At 49.4% G+C, this 8,122-nt stretch overlaps 1 pseudogene; it reads left to right on the top strand.

The window, feature by feature from the left end:
- The first annotated feature begins 963 nt into the window (after positions 1 to 963).
- The window catches only part of LOC117797017, a 9,263-nt pseudogene continuing 2,104 nt past the window's right edge, over positions 964 to 8,122 (top strand).

Genomic DNA, 8,122 nt, shown 5'->3' with positions numbered 1-8,122 from the left:
CCATCCTCTGGCTGGAGGGAGCAGGCAGGACAGAACAAAGAGAGGCTTCACTGAGCACCTGTGGTCGCACCCCAGTCTCCGCTGCGCCCTGCAGGCCCCAGAGCCCCCAGGAAGCAATGTAGCCACCAGGTTCCAGAAAGAAGAGAGTAAAATTGTGGAGGTGGGGTTGGTTTCTGTGCTGTTAAGAGAAGGGTCCTTCCCGGGCTGCGATGGGAACGCTCCCAACGACGCAGTGGAAGTGTCCCCACTGCCGGGGAGGACGTGAGAACATGGATCGAGTCTTCACGGTCGTGTTTGCTGGTCACTTGCCTGGTCACTAGCTCGTGTGTAACCCGCTAGCCCCTGCAAGTAAGCCCCGCCAAACAGCGAAGGGCGAAACACCGCTGGACGGGCCTGGTGAACGCATGCCAACGCAGTGTGCACACGGCCGCTCTCTGCTGCTCAGGCGCCTTTGGTGTGCGTGGTGCCAGCGTGAGCATGGGTTAGAAAGCTAGCATCCCGGGACAGAGGCTGTTGCAGCCTCCCCTTCGGAGCTGGGGCAGCAGGCACACTTTGCCCTTAGAAATGCAAGCTTGTGCCATCACGCATCAGAATAGGGGCCATCCTGGGGCAGCAGGGGGAGGCCGTGGTGGGGATGGGTGGGTCCCTTGTTGGGAGCCAAGACCAGAGGCCCCTCGCTGGGAGTCCAGCAAGTGGAGAGGCAGAGGATGAGGGAAGGCCTGGGCTCTGGCTAGTTAAGTGCAGTCTGTCACTGGCTCGCCGGCTAACAGCAAGCTGTGGGGGGCCTCACGAGGGCCGGACTGGGAAAAAACATAATTGTGACGCTTGGAGTCTGCCTGAAGGGGATTCTGACAGAGAAGGCCAGGAGACAAAATTGATGGCATTAAAAAAACCTCTTTAGAGATGGAGTTAATATTCTGGAACACTAACTGCTGGCCTGAGGATGGAACATGACCCTCTCTGTCACCGCTGCCTGGTGCTCCCCTTGGCGTGCCTGCCCCACCCCTGCTCAGCCTGGAGCTGAGGGCCTACCCTGGGGCCACTTCTCTGTGGCTATAAAATGACATCTGTACCAGGGTCCCACCCAGCCCGCTGGCTCCCCGCCCAGGTCTATTCCCCACTCCGGTGAGCCAACAGCCAGTGACTTTCTCCTTTAAAAAGTTCTTTCCTCCCCACACTTCCGAGTACCTGTCCTGGTTCCGGACAGCCCCTTCGGCTGACTCGGCCTACAGGCCTGACCTCGGGGTGGGGAGAGCTCCCCTCTCTCTCCTCCTCGGTGCCTTCGTGCTGTCTTCGTGGCTAAGCACACGCGGTTTCTTCCCCGCCACTCAGGCCCTAAGTTCTGAGGCAGTTCTTCTCCGGGGGCTCCAAACTGTTTTCAGTTAGAGTCGGAAGAATGTAACCCCTCAGCCTGATCTCGTGAATGTAAGAGTATTCCTGAAAGGAAGTTTCCTCACCACTGTTCTAAAGAAGCTTGGAACTTTTAACACTTTCCATTCTAGACACAATTTCAGAAGGCCAGAAAACGAAAACAATTCAGTGACCCCCTTCTATCACCAAGAAAGCCTGGACTGGTGTGGGGGGGGGGAGGATATTTTCAAAGGTTTACAAAGGGCGGGGAAGTACGTAGTATTCCACTTGAAAGGAATTAGATACTAAAAGGAAAACAGTTTGGCACGCTAATTGGAAGCTTAGCTTCTCCAGAAACTTCGGTCATTTGGAATCCCTCCCGCCGTGAACATCCTGAAATTGAGCTGTGGCCGTATTTTCAGTGAGACAGGCATCTGCTGTGTAGACAGATCTGCATCGCCGCCCTGATGTGTCCCCACTCAGCTGAGTGGGGCCAGCGGGTCTCCGTGCCCGGCGCCACGGCCCCAACCCCTCACACGGGCTTGGGACGCGGCCGCTGCTAAAGCTGCTGAAAGTCCCGCTGTTGGCCTCCTCCGTCTCGGGCCCTCTGCCTCGGGTCATTGCGGAGAGAGGAAGCCCTAGGCGCTCAGCGAGAGCACCGTCCTGTCGAGCGGCGAGTGCGAAGGCGCCCCAGCGGGTTTCCCGCACGCTTCCCACGGGGGGTTATCTGGCTTTTCCCTGCCAGCGGGTACCTAGAAGGTGTGAGCTCAGGCGCTGCGTGTCTAATCCTAGGGAAGGTCTTCTTACCCACCTGAGATCGGGTCCGAAGCTGAAGTCCTTGGCTGTTCTCAGCACCGAGTAGGACGCTGTGGACACGTCCCTTCCTCCACAGCCGGCCACCCCCGCCCGATCCTCGGAGGGCTCTTAGGAGATGGGACGCGTTGTACCGGGGGCCGGTGCTGTGCGGTCATGCGTCTGGACACACACTTTGAGCAAGCTCGTGCTTCCCACGGTTGAAGATTGAAGATAGCCTGCCGCGAGTCTAGTAAAAACCCCAGCCTGCTAGGAGGCCACGGCATCGCTGCAGCATGGAGAGAACACTGTCACGTTATCCGAGGGCTATCTGCTGGACAAGACCCAGCTTCGTTCTTGCGCCCTCTTGAGAACAGGTTTCAAGTGTTCTTGTTTCTTTATAAAGGGAGGAGGGCTCCTTCTCGGAGTGTTTCAGCAGAAGATGCTCCGGAGAGTGGGAGGAATGTGCCAGCATCCCAGCCCCGCTGTAGGGAGCCGGGGCCGCGTGCTCAGATGCAGCCTGGGCCCTTGGCCTCTCGCCGTCCACACGGGCTTCGGGGAGGGAAGCCGCCAGCCTCTCTCTATTGAAAAGCAGCCGTGTATATTTTTCTTCAAAATAACCTGTATGTCATTCAGAGTGAGCAGTGTGAATACTACTCGGAAGTGACTGCAGGGATTTTTTTGTGACAGAGTTTGTGTGTGGGTTAAAAAAAAGAAAATCCTGCGCAGACCTCCCTTTGTAAGCTAGGGCAGACAGCTTTGGGTGCAACCTTGAACTCCACCCAGCGTTAAAAGGCAAGGTTTTTCATGACCGATGGATCTTCTTAAAAGCTGTGGCCCTTCACGGGGGGTTGTAGAGAGTGTAGGACAGTGTCCGAGATGACAGTAGGCCTGCACCCATGCCCTCTGGCAGGGCAGGCATGCAGGGACACTTGCCGCCGCCGCCCTCCAAACCTTCCAGGGAGAGTGGGACGGGCAAGAACATGGTGGGGTTGTCTTCCCCACACCCTCGCCGGGCTCATGGGAGACTTGGAGGGAGCCGTCATCTCAAGCACGGTTGTGGCAGGAGTGGCCCGAACGGGAGACCTATGAGCAGTCGCGGGGCCTCAGCTCCCGGTTTGTATCATGCAGTGGTGTCGAGGCGCCAACCTGGCCACGCTGTCACTTTTCCGCGGGCATCCGTGGCCACGGGGCATGGAAATGTGCGGTCACACCATCTCAGGACTGCATCGTCCAGCACTCAGGCTGAGCCAGGAGGGCGTGCAGGGGGAGGCACACGGTCCGTGGGTGCCGGTCGGGGGGCCTTCCCAAGACGCGGTTTGAACACCGCGAAGGGGCGGCGTTCTGGAACGGCGGTGGTCGCCGGACGCAGTGCGCCTGGTGCCTGCCGCCTGTCCCAGGCCTCCGTTCTTTGCCCTTCGCAACTAGTCGCACACATTTCAGTTTTGTTTTATAGGAAGCTAGGAATAGATTATATAAAGAACACTAAAGTCATTATTGTGTCACATTTCTATCACAAAACCAATTAAAGTGGATTTTAGGATTTACCTTTAGTATTAACGACTTATCTACTGATTTATTGTTAGGACTTAAAACCAGTTAAGTGATAAGAATTCATGTGGTTTTCCTAAGTAATATTTATAAAATGTAAAGTTTCTAAGTGACTGCTCAACAACTCTAATTCTTAGTAACCTTTCTCACTAGTAGACTCTTCTCTCGGAGTGACTGTCTCAGGTCGGCTACTAGGGACACTGGCCGCGCCGCAGGCGCAGCTGACACACCAACAGAGTGGGGCGTGTACATAGCGTTCTCTGCTGTGACAAGTTGGCCGATAATCATGGCGGTGACCTACGCCCCGACGACCCCTTCCCGCCTTCGGGTGATGTTCAGACCACAAGCTTGTATGATTCTCACTGGTGTTTAATTTCTGCACTAACGGTAACGATAATGTTCACCAAACCCAAGTGCTGGGCGGAGGCGAGTCCTGCGCGCACGCCTGCAGGTGCAGCGGGGCCCCGGGGGCGTCCGTCCCATCAGCTGCGCCGTTTGCCCTCTGTGACAGTTCGAGATTGTGATGGTGTCATTGCGGCTTTTTTTATTATTATTATTAACAAAGTTTCTGAATGACTGTTCACTACAATTTGAAGTGTGACTTTGTCAGAATATTTATTCCCTTGTGTGACAATGCTAGATTCCCATGGATGTAGCTTGATCATTTCTATTTTGTAAATATGACCTAACTTTACATAAACTATATCATAATAAACTATTTTTGCATCACCCTTTGCATGCTGTGAATGAGATTTTGTGTAATGGAGAGACGTGCAGAACGTGCATTTAGGTCAACACTGTCAACGTTCAGAAACTGGCCAGTTTAGAGACCCACTGGGGCTTCTGCTTGTTTTTACTTTTTATAATCTGCCTGTTTTTAAATAGTTGTTATTGTTTTCAGAATTTGGGATTAGTTGTCAGCATTTTAAAATCGGGAGATTTCCCATAAAAATCTATTGCCCACGTTCACGTACCACACAGTAAGTGTTTTACATCATGAACCTAAGGAAGGGACGTTGGCTCCGTTGCAGAAACCTCCAGGGGAGGCCGAAAGCACGGGACGAAGTACTGAGGAGAAGAGGGAGCTATGTAGCTGGCAGTCAAGGAGTTAGAATTCTCTCATCTCTGCCCCTTCGGTATTAGATTTATCTACTTGTTGTTTAAAAAAGAAAATATATCGTACCTCATGACCAAATAGACACACACACCCCCCAAGCACAACTCAACATTTCACAAAACAACACACCCTTACCTAGAATATGCTATGTCCACATTCTATTTAGTCTTTTAAAATTCTGGTTGTGACCTACTGAATAAACTTAAGATATGAAACTGGAGTTTTCCAGTATTGCCACAACCTTTGGAATGAATTACGTGAAAATGTGTGGAAATCAACTTACGGAATTCAGAAAAGTCAGAAAAAAGTAGAGTACAGACATATAAAGGATACATACTTCCAGTTATTCCAATTATTTAAGGATGTTTCAGTAATTTTTTGTCCGTTAAAAAAATCTGAGACACTGGTCTGACATGATGGTATTCTAATAGCTTTAGCACCCCTTTTATTTTTAATTAAATATGTAAGTGCAGTTTCGAACATCAGTTGGCATTTGGAAAATCCAGTACCTTTCATGGTGAAAACACTCAGCAAACTAGGAACAGAAAGGAACTTATTCAGTATGATAAAGAACATCTATTAAAAAAAACAACAACTAACTAACTTCATACTTAACGGTAGAAAACTGGAAAGCTTTCCCCCTAAGGTCAGCAACAAAACAAGGATATCTGTTCTCACCATGTCTCTTCAACACTGTTCTGGAGATTCTAGTCATGCAAGAAAAAGGAAAAGCATCTATATTGGAAAGGAAGAAGTAAAACCGTATTTGTAGATGCCATGATCTTGTATATGGGAAATCCTAAGGAATCCACCCCCAAAAATCTATTAAAACTGACAGGAGTTCTGCAATTTCACAAGATACAAGATTCATATACAAAAATGAATTGCATTTGCTAACAATCTGAAACACAAAAAAATTCCATTTGCAATAATATCAAAAAGAATAAAATACTTGGGAATCAATTTTTTAAAGGACGTGCAAGACTTATACTGCAACTACGAAGATTATTTAAAGAAGAGGAACACTACGACCACGGATTGGAAAATGCGATATTGTTAGGGTGGTGATACTCCCCGACCCTGACCTACAGAGTCAACGCGGTCCTTATCAGGACCCCAGCTGCTCTTGCAAATGTTGATAGGCTGATTCTAAGATTCATATAGAAATGTAACAGGACCCAGAATAGGCAAAACAATGTTGGAAAGAAGAACAAAGTTAAAGGACTTGCTTACTGGGTTTCAAAACTTGCCACAAATGCTAAGCAGTCGAGAGAGTGTAGTACTGACACAGGGACTGACCATAGATCAATGAGCCATAATTAAGAATCCAGAAATAAGTCCTTATATTTATGTAACCAGTCGATTTTTGACAAGGGTGCCAAAACCATTCAATGGGGAAAGAGTCTTTTCAACAAATGGTGCTGCGGCAACTAGCTATTCATATGCAAAAGAATGCCGTTGAACCCCCTTCCTCACACCATACACAAAAATTAACTCAAAATGGTTCACAGACCTGACCCGAAAGTGGGCGGGTCCGGTGGCGGTCCGGGATGAGAATGAGCGACAGGAGGACGTGGCACGGACAGCCACATGGGGGCCTCACCTTTCCACTCCGACTGCTGCGTTTCCCGCCACCACTGACTCCCAAGGATCATCTACCCTTTGGTGCAGATAAAAAAGCAAGTGGCAATTGCTCAGGGGAAGAATGGCATTGAAACATTTCCAGCAACAAGTGCTTTGGAGGATTTCAGGAAGTTTTTGAACATGACAGTGTTGAACTGAACTGCAAAATGAAATTTGCTAAATGCCCTAGTTTAACTCGAACAGAACCCGATTTTATATGAAAGTCTGGGTACATCAAGCGGCTTCAGAACGTGGCCTCGTCGTCACTGTCCCAGACAGCAGCCCTCGTGGCTGCAATAGTAAAGCAGACGCTGAGGGCTGGGACTCGCACTGTGCTGGGTTTTGTGTGGATGCGTCTGAGGAGCCGCGGAAAACCGGCTACAGAACGTACTCTTCTGTGCCTGAGGAGCTCCGCAGCTCATCTGTGCTCGTTTTCCAGTGGGCCCCCAAACCGTGGCTATTTTTGGCTACTCCGTCGGAGGCCACGGAGCCCTGATTTGTGCTTGGAGGAAGCCTGGAAAACATAAATCTCAGTGAGCATTTGCTCCGGTTTGCAACACAGTGCTCTGTGCTTGGAGCAAAAAAGCCTTTAGTGGCTACTGGGGAACAGAGCAAAGTAACTGGAAAGCTTATGATGTGACCCATCTTGTGAAGTGCTATCCAGGTTCCCAGCTGGACACACGAACTGGTCAGGGGAAAAGACCGGCTCCTTGCAGATGGACGGTTACTACCTGACAGCTTTGCGGCTGTCTGTACAGCTTTAATGACGGCAGGGTCACGATCGTAGGTACCGCATTGCACATCAGACATCCTGCAACATGCCGTGAATGCGTGAAAAACTTCAGGTAAGAGAATTTCTTCAGGATTATAAAATTGTTACGAACAGAATTGCAGGAGAAAGTGTTGGAAAACACTGGATTGCAGAGTGCTAAAAATGCACTTGAATCATAATTGGATCACTTTCTGAATCCATCTATAAAACCTGAAAAAATGGTTGATAGGCTGACACATATGAGCTAAGAGTATAAGACTCAAGAAAACACAGAAGCAGATCTTTGTGACCTTGGGTTGGGCGATGGTTTCTTAGATGTGATGCCCCAAATACAAGCAGCTGAAGAAAAAACAGGCAAATTAAGCTGTATCAAAATTACTAACACATAGCTGCACACAGTACCCAAGAAAGTGAAAAGACTACCTGGAGAATGGGAGCAAATCTTTGCAAATCATATTTCTGATAAGGGACTTGAGTCTAAAATATAAAAAGAACTCTTGGAATTCTTATAATTCATATTAAGTCGTAAGTTTTAGCTTCTAATTCAATGATGAAAAGGCAACCCAATTTTAAAAACTGGGCAAAGGACTTGAATAGACATTTCTCGGAAGACAATATAAAAATGACAAGGATGTGAAGAGACGCTCTCCCTCCGTAGTCATCAGGAAGACGCGCGTCAGAACCACCACGAGACGCCGCCTCAGGCCCCACAGTTCGGCCACCGTTTAAACTAACGTTCTGTCGGCAAAGATGTAGAGAAGGGACCCCCAGGCGCCGCTGGTTGGAGCGTAAGATGGCGCAGCCACCTGGGAAAAGCCTGGCAGTGTCTCAGTAGAGTGCTAGGACCCAAAAATTCTACTCCAGGTTTATACTCGAGGGAAATGAAACCTACGTCTGCATGAACACTTACAGGTGAG

Source organism: Ailuropoda melanoleuca, chromosome 17 (genome assembly GCF_002007445.2).
Source record: "Ailuropoda melanoleuca isolate Jingjing chromosome 17, ASM200744v2, whole genome shotgun sequence".
Classification (NCBI taxonomy): Eukaryota; Metazoa; Chordata; class Mammalia; order Carnivora; family Ursidae; genus Ailuropoda; species Ailuropoda melanoleuca.
This window is presented reverse-complemented; position numbering and strand designations above follow the sequence as displayed.